We start from the raw sequence: 12,988 nt of genomic DNA, 5'->3' as shown, positions 1-12,988 counted from the left end.
CTTTCAGCATGTGCTTTTGTGCCATTGGAACAGCCATTGATATATGTGTTCTGTTGCGCAGGGACAGGATTATACACATTCTTTAAATTAAGCACATCCTTAACTACTTAGTTAAATTAAGGACTTAGTGGGCTCGATGCAATGAGAAGTACCTCAGATCCAAGGGTGTGCAAGCAAGCTGGAGAATTCTAATAAGAAACCTCAATTTAGATTGCAACAGATTAAAATTCCTCTGAAAAAAAGATATGCAAAGAACAAGTTAAAAAGCCAGTGTGGCTTCACAAGGGACTGCTCAAAAATATCTGAGATTAACAAATGAACTCTGGAAATGGAAAACAGAGGTGGCAGCTACACAAGAACATTCTCTAAGTTACTGCTAGCAGGAAAAAATGAGATTTAAAATCCATAATGAGCTAGAGCTAGGCAAGGCAAAGCAAATCAAGGATGGGGAGGGATATTTACAAGTATTATTAGTGGAATCATGGGCTAATATTAAATAACCTGGTAATCACTGAAAGCAGAGTAAACTAACCCCCCCACACACACACATTGCAGATACTCAAGTTCCTTTTCAAACTATATTAGCAGGCACATAGGGGTTTTGGATCATAATTATATCTGATAAAGTATCTACTGATTAAAACAGAAGAAAGATGTCTCAGAGCCAAGAGTCCTTAAAAAATCAGCAAATAGAAGTGTGTGCATCTGGCAGTGTTGAGTGTACTTGTCCAGAAATATCTTCTCTTGAACTTCCCCCTTCCAGCTGTGCCCCTCTGCTTTGAAGTTTGCTGTATTCTACCCTCTAAGCACACAAGCCCAGCAAGAAGCACCAGAAGGGCAGAGGAGACCAGGCTCCTGGAGACCAGTGCATGTGCATGGTCTTGTTGCTTGCCAGCTGTGCCCAGTGCAGGCAAGCACAAGGCGATCCTGGGGCAGGGCATCCCTCAGTATCTGCAAGCTGTACTTTTCCAGAGGTTTTAGAAGTTTTCCAGGCATTTTTTGAATAATTAATCCTCAGGCAGATTTGTAAGATGAGAAATTTCAGCCCAGGCAGTTGTAAGCATCTAAAGGCAAGGAATACAAAGAAGAATTGAATGAATTCAGTAACGGGGCAGTGCCACCAGGCCTACCCAGAACTACGTGTTGGTGAGGCTGTAACTGCTTGCTGAGAGACATTTTCAACAAAGAAGTTGCTTTAAAGAATTATTCCATAGCAAAACATAGAAATTGTTAAAAATATTGTTGGATTCAAGTAGTATATATTAAAAAAAGGGGTTGAGTGGTATCAATTGGTCAGGTGTACACACTAGTTTTATGTTTATTTAAAGAACAAAGAGTAACATCACTAATGCTTTCCAGTGGCACCTGATCTGTAGCAACACCAGGAAATTTATAAACCAACAAGTAAACAAATTGCAAGCTCCATCTACACAATTTCATTCCATTAAAACAGTAGAATCACTTAAGTGGGTGAAATACAAGCAAAACCCTCACATACTTCCCAGTCCCAAGTTACAGCATATCCCCTGTAGCCCTGTTTGCAGTATTTTGTTCACGTGTGAAAAGATTTGTCTCCTTCTCTCTTCAAAATATGTTTTTTCTCTTTTCTAAAATTTAAAGTGATGTCTCTTAATATGAGATTATTTTTCATGTGAAAGACCAGTGCACATCAGGTACTGTTAAATAATCGAGAGCTTTCCAGATCAGACAGACAACAAAATGCTTGTGTCTGCTTTGCAGTGGCAAGATCGATGTACCATATGGTAGCTATATTTATTTATATGATGCCTTCTGCTACACCTTTATGTGTGTAGGCACTCAGGGTGATAGATTGTTTACTGATTTGTGAAAAAGAGTATGAAGCTGGAAAATATTGATAAACTTCTAACACTGTGTAACTTGTCTGTCTCTTAGATATGAGTAAATATTTCAGATGTGTAAACTTAAGTAAACAGGGTTCCCTTGTAAAATGCCAATAAATGAGTGAAATTTGATGCTCTCACTAAGCATCTTAATAATACAAAAGGGATGCCTAGCAATGTTTGAAGAGCCAGGTATATAAATGCAGTCTCTGCTATGCTGTAAAGCATGCTACTTTCCTGGGCTTTCCTTTCAGCATCATCACTCAGTCCTTGTAGGTGAGAAAATGGCAGAAAACAATTTAAGTGGTGTAGGAGTTCACAAATCTGCAGCTCACCATTGGCAGCATGCAATAGTGTGGCACAGCAGTGGGGACAGCAGCTCTTGGTCACCTTGTGTTTTGGTCTCATCCTGCATCTAGTGCGGGTGATGGGTGTATTCAGCTCACATCCCATTACTAGGCAGTAAATGGCCTCTGCTTGTCTGCTGCAGCACTCAGTCATCTGTGTGAAATGCAGCTCCTGGAACCCATCAAATATAACCTTAGGTTTTATACGTTGCTGAGAGGTTTATGAGGCCATCTGTCTTGAACTGATGACCTGGTACAGAGTGTTTTCTCCAAAAATTAAACAGTATTTCCATAAATACAACTTCTGGTATGAATTTCTGCATTTTGCTATTTATTTGTTCCAGTGAATAATGGAAATAATTTGATATCTTGTAAGTGGCACTAAGGAAAAATTCAGTGTCATGAATTAGGATTAATTTGGGGTTTGTTTCACTGAAAATGGTGCTAGCTGGGTTTTACAGACTGCAGATTGTAATTTGAGGCTTTTAGAGGAGTGTTTACACACTGTCTGTCTGCCTGTCTGTCTATCTATCTCCAGGAAGCAAAGCAAAGCTCATTTTGTCATTGTCAATCTCCTTTACTTAATTCTTCATTCCACTTGGATCTGTCCAGGACACTTCTGGGCTCTCCCGTTGCCATCATACCTAAAGGACTTCAGAAGTCTTATGTAGAATTTATTGAATAATTCCTGAGGGGCAGAGAACTACAGTTTTACCAATTATGATTAAGGAACTGAGAGGTTTATGGGGAAATAAATTTGATTCAGGTGCTAAATAGTTTCCAGAGTTGGTCTGAGTGGTTTTAGACTATTGGGACTGCCTGATATGCATGTTGAAAAGCATTGCAAGAAACCTGTATGGGTCTGTAGGCGTTAATGTGTTTTGAAATCTGATACTAAGAAACTCATCCAAGGGCCGAGGTTCAGCACTGCAAACGTTATTCCATCCTTACTTTAACATTTCAACAGACATTGTGATTATATTTGGATTTTTATGTTCTGCTCTTCTGGTTGGTTTTATTTTGCGCCGTCTTAAAAACTGTCAGCTTAGTAAGTAATTAATTCACTCAGCATGAGTGGATTTTACAGTGATATAAGTATCAACAAGGATTTTTCTGCCAAGACTGTGGTTGTTTTAGGTGCTCTGTAACTCTCAGGGTGAACGTATCTGTTGCAGCAAACTGAAAACCTGGGTTTGTATGGAAGCATCTAGAAAGTTAGCTTTTTCAGTCATGCTGGGTATTTGTAAAGTATATGTCACACAGAAATACATATTTATCTTTTGAGAGCCCTGAACATGAGTTTACCAGCTTACTTGGTCACACACTTGTAAGAAGAGTTTCACCTACAGGTTAATGATTTCATAGTTCCTATATGCTCATTGATAGTCCCTCAGGAAAGAGGTGACATCTTGTACCCTAAGGCAAGAGTGAAGGACCTGCCCAGGAGTAACTGGAAGATGCACCAGCTTAGAAATGAAGGTAGTAATAGTATAAAAAAATAAATAAATCAAGGTGATAACATCTTGTTATCCTTATACTGTCCACATCTTGTGGGCAGTATAAAGAAGCAATCTACACTGAGACCAAACCTGGATGGTTTTTCATAGGAGGCAATGCATATAGTAAGTTTTTTGAGTTGAGTTTCTCAGAAAAGAAATTCAATTCAATTCAAAAGAAAGCAGAACGTGAAGATTCTGACATAGGTGTGTTTATTTTATTGATCCAGTTATCAGCATGGCGCAAAACTGTGCTAAAAAAAACTGTGGCCGAAGTAAATCCTGGTACCCCTTTCAGGTGCTTTGCTGCTTCCTAGAAAGACAAGACAAGGCCTGCATGGCTGAGTCTCCATGGCAGCACTCTGTGCTGGAGGACAGCACCCTGCTCTCCAACACTTCTAGGGTGTGCTGCCCATCCTGAGTGCAGGTTTCCACTGGCTGCCTGGAACAGCATGGCCAGTACCCAGTGGGGTTCTGCAAGTGGCAGCCAATGATCCCTGCTTCTGGGATTAGCACTGCTTTTTATTCAGGGGCTGGGGCATGGAAAATGCATGACTGGTCCCTTTGGAAGGCCGCCTCTCCCAGGCAGGACCAGTGGAGCTCATAGGGATGTAAATGCACGGTGTAGATATGTCAAAAACTTAAGGGATTCCGGAGAGCAGTCCAGCTTTCAACAATAGGGATATTTATACAAGTAATCCAAAACTCTTCGGGTTGCAAAAGCTACTTTTTATATCGGTCTCATTTACTCTTTTTATTTGCATGCCTCAACAAATAGTTGTTATAAGTGAAGAAGATGTTAACAGAGGTTCTCTGCTTTGCTGATTACAGATTTATGATTTTGAATGTCTGCTACAATATTCTGTGGATTTTCTATTTCTATTTTTGTCTTTTTTGGCTTAACCCGCTCCAGTCAACTCAGCCTCTCGAGGTAATGCAGGAACTACAGAATATCACCTAACGGCAAGCAAAGAGCTATACAATACCATCGCTGATGATTTTAGCAAGTTTCCATCTCTGAATTCATCAGTCTTCTTGGAAGAAAAGCTACTTTGAAAATAAAAGATATGTGTCCACAAAGGACATAAAATCTTCCTAATATGGCCATTTTAATTTAATTTTTATATTTTTAATAAATGCTCACAGTGTAATAGAGAGTGAATTCCTGGATACTTTGGGCTATAAATATCTCGGTCAGTCATTCCATGGCAGTGTTACAGAATGGGTTTTATTAATTTAAAGCCATGCTGGGAAGTGTGAGACGTTTATATGCTCAATTCAGATCTTCTGCCCACAAGGAGCCACTGTGTTCTCAGGATAACTTTTCTGCCTTCCTGCTGTTCCCATCCCTGTGCTGCCCTCCTGCAGGCTCTTCCCCAGACCTGGAGAAGGATGGATGGCTGTCCCCATGTCTGTGGCTGCTTCTTCTCTCTCCTGCCTATGGCTGATCCTGGTCTCTAGCAATTGCTTACAGAAAGGTGTAAGTTGGAAGCTTGTGTGTGTAATCAGGAAACCAAATAGACCAGGTGGAAACAACCAACCTCAGGTTTAGCTCCAGCTGAATTTCTATTACACAAAGAGTTTTTAAATTATGGAGCCATTTCCAAAGTCAGTAACAAAAGCTGTGCATATCAGTTCAAGGGAAGATAGACAAATTTATGGAAAATGAGGAAACCTGAGATATAGACACTGGCTGGATTTATGCGGTTGGGAATAGATGCTGAGATATCAATCTGTCTTTATTGCTTAGTGTCACAAATGTAGGTTTAGATGGACCATTGCTTCTGGCTCTGACATACCTATGTCTTAGTAGAAACCAATTGCTTCCATTATACAAGAACAAAAAATGGAATGATAAAATCTGACTGTATTGGAAACAAGCTTTCTGTATGAAACTTGTGGTTTGCTGTCCATTTTGTTAGGCTTAATTCTGTCTCTACAGCAGGGATTTTTTGGCAGCTCTGGAGATTCTGCATTATGTTTGAACATATTTTGCCATAGGGTACAACCTCATTTTGTTCCTAGTTTCAACACAAAGGATGGAATAAGTAAATATGAGTGTATTTAAAGTATACACACACAGATGCATACACATACGTGTGCACACACACATATACATATCTTTAGCAGTAGGCATTTGTGAAAACAGATGATAACAGATGGTTCTGTGACACTGCAAGCATCCTACAGACTACCAACAGCAACTTCCTAGTGTGTATAAACTTGAAGGTTTTAAAGAGAATCTTCAGAGACTGGATACTGTAGGATACCATTTTCTGGTATGTTGAGTGCCTGATTAGTCCTCCTTGCTTGTTTGTTTTAATGCAGCCTACCTTATTCTTTTCCTTTCAAGCCTTACTCTTAGGTGAGTATTAATGAAGCAGGACCTCACTTGCTCTGGTCCGTCTTTCTTAGGTAAGTTCAAAGCACTGAGGTTTTGGGTGTTTCGATCCACTTCAAGCCGGTCCTCCTGCTGCAAGGAGGACATGTGTGACATGACCCTGACCAGCAGGAAGCTCCGCGTGGTGTATATGAATGCTACATTTGAACCCAGACCTCAGGCTTCACGTTGGATGTCAGTGTCATATCTTGAGAACAGAAGGGTTTGTGTTAACAGGTCTAACTTCAGCACATATGCCATATGCACACAGGATAGTTTGGAGCTCCATGTGGAGAACCAAAGGCACTGATATGTATTTGGAATTTTCATGCAAAATATTATGAAAATAACAAGAAGTGTTTCTTGGGGTGACTGTGCATGAGAGTTGGAGGGTTGTTCTTAAGATAGTAAGCCTTTCCTTCCACAGCACCCTTTAAAGGAATGCTTACAAATACTCTTCAGGGATATATATTCAACACAGACCTGTATTTTATTTTTTTCTGTTAACCAGTTATGATTTTTTTAAGGTAGAGTTTATGAAATCACATTGACAGATTTCTGAACATTGCAATAGCTTTTTTTTTTTTTTTCCATTCAAGACAATAAAACGTGTTACAAGTGCCTTTTTAGTGAAAGAGAAAGCAAGACCTTCACATCCTGCAACATCTGCTGGGAACATAATCTAAATTGAAAACATATGCTCCTCTTGTGGGGAGAGAGAGATCTTTCAGTGACAGGAAGTATCCAAAAAAGTTAATGCCGAAACCAGTAAAAAAATCATGCGTGACAGGAGGAGAATGAACACATAACCTTTCTTTTTTTTTCATGGGGGGGATAAGGCTGGGAGGATGGAGATGGCCAAAGGCAAGAGAGGGATAGGGGGAAGTGGGATTATCTCTGTATTGACAGAACGGTTTATTTTTCTCTGGCAAAAATAGATCCCAGCATATATTCCCACTAGCCTTTTCTTATTTATAAAGACACAAAGCTCAATCTGTCTCCAAGACCCATTATCCCTTCAATTGAGTCAGACAGTATATCTTGCTTATTGAATACTGTGTGTTTTATGAGGACAGAAGGGAAAAGAGATGTTCACTCTTGTAACCTTATGCTGTTTATTTATATTTTATATATATATATAGCACAGTATATTTACCACCACTACCAAAATGGGAGAGCTCATATTTTAGCCGTAGCAAAACTAGGCAATAAATAACATGTATTAAAAAATGATGAAATTGCCCTGTACCCTGCCACTTGTGAGGAGGTGAGACTGTTCTATGATGAGTTGCACAGCTCTTCCAAAATGCTTGGTTTTGATGTGCTATGTGATTTGTCTTCACCTTCACAGGTGGAAAGAGCACTGGTTGGATCGATTGTACCTGCGCTAAGTTTGAAAACACTTCTTACATGTGCTTTATGTCTTGCCTGAGCTCAAGCATCTCTAAGTACTTCCAATCTCCTCATAAATACACCTTTGTATTCTGCCTAATATATAAACATCACGACCCATGTCTGAGAATGTTGGGAATTTTATTAGGTTCATAAAGTTTTAGTTGCGGTCTAGCCCAATGGATCCAAAATAAATAAACACAGAGAGCAAAAAGAGTAAAAATTTCATACCTATTTCTTCTCCTCTCCCTTGAGAGTTTTGCCAGTACCGGTGAAGTACTTGCTGCAGTGTTTTCTGTGCTTTGCTATCAAAGTATCTGCAAGCCAGGAATCAAAAAGCAGATGCAGAGAGGAAAAGTGGGAAAAGCAACTGAAATGGGCCTGTTTGTACCTTTCACTGATTTCCTTGGTCCCTTTCCACTGTAAGGACTGAGGAAAAAATGTGACTAATTGTGGATGAGTTGTGACAACCACATTGCCTCTGTTGTTGCTCAGAGTGAAGTTGCTTGGTTGGGACAGCTTCCTAAGCCTTGTGGTGCAGCATAAGCAGCATGGCAGAATGGAAATCTCTCTTAGAGTACAGTGAGATCTAGCTCTTGGTCTTCAGTCTGTAGTGGCTCTTTCTCTGGCTCTGGACAGAGAGACAGGATTGCTCCTCCCTTAGCACAGAGCTTATTTTACCTACAGCTAATCAATAATATCGATATAATAATATTTTGCCTAAACTATCAATAATAACTTTTTCACCTGAGCTATGGACGAGTGTCATCTTTACTTCATTATACTCCATAGATATTTCAAGCACCTCTCCCTCAGCAGATCCACCCTGCTGAGGACATACAAAGTCTATGTGTTTTTATCGTGAAACAAGTCTGAGTGCCATGAAGCCATCGCACCCTTTAAACTGATTCTGTTGTGATCCTTTGACATGTCAGAAAAATACAGCCCAGCAGACTTTTTAAAACTGGGGGATCAGCTAGTCAAGTCTCACATGGGAATCAAATTAATGGCTTAGGGCAGTTGCAAAGCTAAATATATGCATTTTTGCATCTGTTACCCTTAGTACAAGAGCCAGAGATGATACTACTTTTTCAGGGAGAACTGGGAGGTAAAACTTTAAAGGTCCAGCCCTAAAGAGCTTTCTGTTTGTTTATATGCACTGCAGTCACTCTGTTTCAAAGCTATTGGAAAATTATTTTTGGAATGTAGCAAGTGGCATAATGCATGTTACAGATCCTATTCCTAGTTAGCTACAAAGCTTACACTGCATTTGAGGTGGGGATAGAGACAGCTTTCTATTGTTCAAGAATTTTTACAAAGGAAAAGACTATTTTAGAGCAGATAACTGTAACTGAGCTACAATTACAAACCAAATAAGATCATGCTATTTTTTCCCCCCTTTTTCTCAGCTCACAGCTACACAGCTGACACGGGTTTGGTTGGAAATTTCTCAGCAAGTCAGAATTTTGTTGGGAACCTCCCAACAGCTTGCAGGGTCCAATATACTAGGGCTATGAAAAGCCTCGGACTTGACAGCCTTTTGCAAGCCCAAAGTTGAGTTCCTGTCGTGGCCAGTGGTGGGAGCTGCCAGGCTCTTAACCCTGGGGCAGATGCATCTACAAGGGAGGAAGGGGGATGTTTGCGTTTGGGCTGAGGAATGATGAATCTCGCCATCCTGCTGGTTGACAACTCTTCTGGAAAAAGATTGCACAGGACCAGTCTACAGACCAGCTCTAAGACGGGCATGGATGGACATGGAGCCCAGATGGATGTAGGTGCCTTCCTTCAACAAGGTGTAGATGTTGGTTAGTGCTTGTCTCACTGCTGTGCACTGGCTGATTTCCACTGTCTCATGCTCATCCTGCACCCAGGTTTGCATGGGGGGGATGCAGGGCAGGGGTAGTGAGTGTGTGCCCTCCTGGGCTCTGTCAGGCATGTGTGTGAACAGAGGGGAGCTTACTTCACACTCAGCTCTGCTCCTGGCCGGGAGGAGGTGGAAGGGGAGGGCAAGCAGCCTCTCTTCCCCTCCTCAAACCAGGTGTCACTGTGGGTCAGCAAGGCTGTGAGTGTGGGCCCCAGTGAACATGTCACCGTTGCTGAAACCCTTTGTATCTCTCACCCTTTTCCCCCACTCTTTTTATTATTTTTTGTAACACAAGTGCAAAAACCCCAAATGACTAACGTTCCTTCCAAGGCAATAACCACAAAACAGAAAATCAAACCCACAGAAATGCTTTCTGTTAAAAATTACTCACATTTCATCCAGCTTTGCTTATACCAAGGTGACACAGCCAAACCCACTGACAGTTCAGCTATGTGGCCTGAGAAATGCAACTGCATTAACAAAGCTGCTCTCAGATGTAGAGCAACACTTTTCATCTTCGTTAAAATACCACACTGCTACTCAATTCCTTGCCTGTCAGCATCCCTTCTCACTGGCCATTCTGCCTCCCCACTGGAAATTAGGCACATGTTGCCAAGATCCTTACAGTTGTATGAACTAAATATTCACCCCAGAAATCCTTAGAGATGTGGGAAGAGCTGCTGCTTCACTCTTCCTTTTTCAGAAACCTAACTAAATCTCACTATTGTGTGTTACTTTTTTCTTTTATTAATAACACTATATTTCATTTCATCCTACACAGCAACAGTTGCAGGCGGCTGCCCAACACTTGTACTCTTAAAAAGGGAAAACAATGCAGAAAGAGGATGTCCCCAGAGGGAGATCATGCCCTGCCCCAGCTGCTCACACATGCAAGACAGATTTTCTCAAGCACAACAACCAGTTGGGAGCATGGCTGCTGTTCATGTCCTTGGAAACACCCCTCTTTGCCTTGTAAGTATTTGGAAACTTGGCTTCCACTGCTGTAAGTATAGTTAGGGACTTTTCTGGTTTTGAGCAGCGGCATTTCACTTGAATGAGTATACCAATGGTCAGTAGTGTGACACACTCAGGGGTGGGACACAAATATGTGCCACTATGGGGTAATGAAGTTTGAACAGAAGGGCCAGTTTCTTCCACCATGTCCTGACGAGCTGAAAAGTCTCTGGTGGGTAAAGAGGGACTTGTACAGAAAGTGATCAGGATCTGGCAAGTGGTTTTGTTGCTATGTTTTTAGCAGTTTAGCGAAAAGCAGGCTTGGTAGTCCAGTAGAAAGCTAAGCAGTTAGACACTTGTTCGGCATCTGTGTCCCTGGGGTATCCTTCTTATTGAAATGGATAATATTTTAGAGCACATAGCCCAAGCGACAGCTGACAAAGGTAATGCTGAGATTATTAGCAACTACTGCAAAGCTCAAACAAAAAAAGTGGCTAGCCACAAAACCCAGAAAATTCTACAAATTCTGCAGATAAGTGGAGGTCACCAGGGTCTATGGGATGCAGGATGTGTGCCTTTGGGACTAGAGACCATATGGGGAGAGTCAGGAAGGAATAAGATGCGTATCAGCTCAGCTCTTCCCTGTGGATGTGCCAGTGCTGAACATCTGGAAGCAGAGTGGGTGCACAGCTTGGATGTTTTAATACAATCCCCAGGATCAGCATGTGCCTGATGCTGTCTGCATTTTCAGTCTCATCCTTGCCCCCCGCAGATAAAACAACTTGGAGATAATTGGCTCTTCCAGTGGCGTATAATGAAAGCAACATTCTTCCTTCACAGAAGAGTCTTTATAAAGCAGCCGCTGAAGTAAATGCTTACAGTTATGTCCCATCTCAAAATATGCTATAAACTCCATGAACTAAGCTATGTAGAAGGAGCAGGTTGAATGACTGTATTTTTGCCACTGAATACTTTCTATCACCTGCTGTAGCTATGAGAAGAAACTCTTATGGACTGAAAGAAATTGCCCACAGACCAAGCAAGGACCAAAGGATGTATTTGTGTTGAAAGCACCAGACAGAGATTCAGGAGGAAAGGTTCAGCTGGCAACCTGTCCACAGGCTTCCTTTGTGCTTTAGTTCTCCACATGTGAAACATGGAAGCCATGTGCAGGAGAGTGTAGGGATAAGTATATCCTTACAGCTTAAGGCTTAATTTAAGGTTTTGTGAAACGAGCACTGGCATTTATCATAGTTCAAATGGTAAAACATGCCCAAGTAGCACACAGATGCTAAAATGACAGGTATAGTATTTTTGCATATGTAGAAATGTTTTACACCTGTAGCTAAACCAGAAACCATCAATAGCTGTCATGTCTCTATCTCAACATGGTGAAACTAGAAGTGTTATTTATCACAGAAGAAAGATGTCAAAACCATTGACTGATATTTAGTTTTTTATTTAGTGGGTGATTAGAATCATCAAACTATAGAAAAACACGGATTGGAAAGGATGTTTGGAGGTAGTCTGATCCAACCCCATGCTGAAAGCAGAGCTGCCTTCACAATCAGGTGAGGTTGCCCAAGGCCTTGTTTGGTGAAGATTTGTATCTTTGCAGGAGTGGGGTTGCTGCAGCGTCTCTGGACAATCTGTTCCTGTGCTCAACTGCCCCCTCCACGAAGAATCCTCTTCTCTCTTCCAAGAGACAGGTAAGAAAAGATTTATTTCCTGATTTCCAGAAAAGCTCAGTGTCAATTGGGCACTTTACTCTTTAAGCACCTTAAAATGCAGGTAGCTGTACACATACCTGGAGACAAAGACTTGCTTTCCAGAGTTTGACCTGCTCTAGTCAACTGAGCAATTCCTGAAGGCTGCGAGCAGTCCCTCTACTGATTTTTTTCAAATATTTGGTGAAGTTTTTCTTTCCGTTTGTGACTTTTTAATGAAAATTCAGTTCAGACTCATTAGCTGCTTGCTTTGAGGGTTGGGGTTTGGTTTTGGTCAGTTGGTTGGTGGGCTGGTTTTTTATTTGGGGTGTTGGGGTTTTCCTGATTGTGGCATTGGGTCAGAAAACTTACCTGATTTTGTTTTCAACACTGACTGCGGAAAAAAAGAAATCACTTTTGCTGTAAGGCCTCACAGTTCATAGACCTTTCACTCTGGCAGTTGTAGACCTGTGAACAAATTTTTCTGGTAGGCAGTGTGAGGTAGTATAGGAGATAGTATATAATAACCATTATAGAGAGGATAGTATGAGAGTAAAAGTAGTAGTTTGCTAGTTTGAGTAGCAGTTATTGACACCTTATTTCAACCTCGCTCTAGCAGGCTGAACAGAAATTGCAGGATCAGAAAATACCAACATGAAAGACACAAATGAAATGAAACTATGAGCAAAATTTTAGTAGAATTAGTGTGAACATTAAGTAGCAAATAAATGTTAATACTTATTTTGAATAAGAGCAGATAGTTATGAGCATATCCAGTTACCTTGTATAGATTAAGATATTTTGTATTACTGCTGAGTATGGTAAAAGTTTGGTATGGCTCATAGATGGTGTTCCTCTGTTCTGGGATTCCTCTATTTTTATCCCTGTCTAGTAGTTTTCATCAGCCTTTCAAGGCAAGTTTTTATGATGTGAACAAAGGATGGCATATAATCTGAGATAGAGATTGATGGGTTTTTCTCCTCATTT

General features: G+C 40.9%; 1 long non-coding RNA gene across 1 annotated transcript; it reads left to right on the top strand.

The window, feature by feature from the left end:
* Positions 1-5,096: 5,096 nt before the first annotated feature.
* On the top strand, positions 5,097-12,332 carry LOC134173450 (uncharacterized). Its single transcript, XR_009968258.1, has 4 exons — positions 5,097-5,185; positions 6,059-6,120; positions 10,123-10,313; positions 11,761-12,332. It is a non-coding gene; the product is annotated as an uncharacterized LOC134173450 (long non-coding RNA).
* Positions 12,333-12,988: the final 656 nt, after the last annotated feature.

The sequence above is a fragment of the Pezoporus occidentalis genome, unplaced genomic scaffold, assembly GCF_034315485.1.
Source record: "Pezoporus occidentalis ecotype Australia unplaced genomic scaffold, CSIRO_AGI_Poc_V1 ctg53, whole genome shotgun sequence".
Taxonomy (NCBI): domain Eukaryota; kingdom Metazoa; phylum Chordata; class Aves; order Psittaciformes; family Psittacidae; genus Pezoporus; species Pezoporus occidentalis.
The sequence above is the reverse complement of the archived record's forward strand: the minus strand, read 5'-3'. Positions and strand labels throughout refer to the sequence as shown.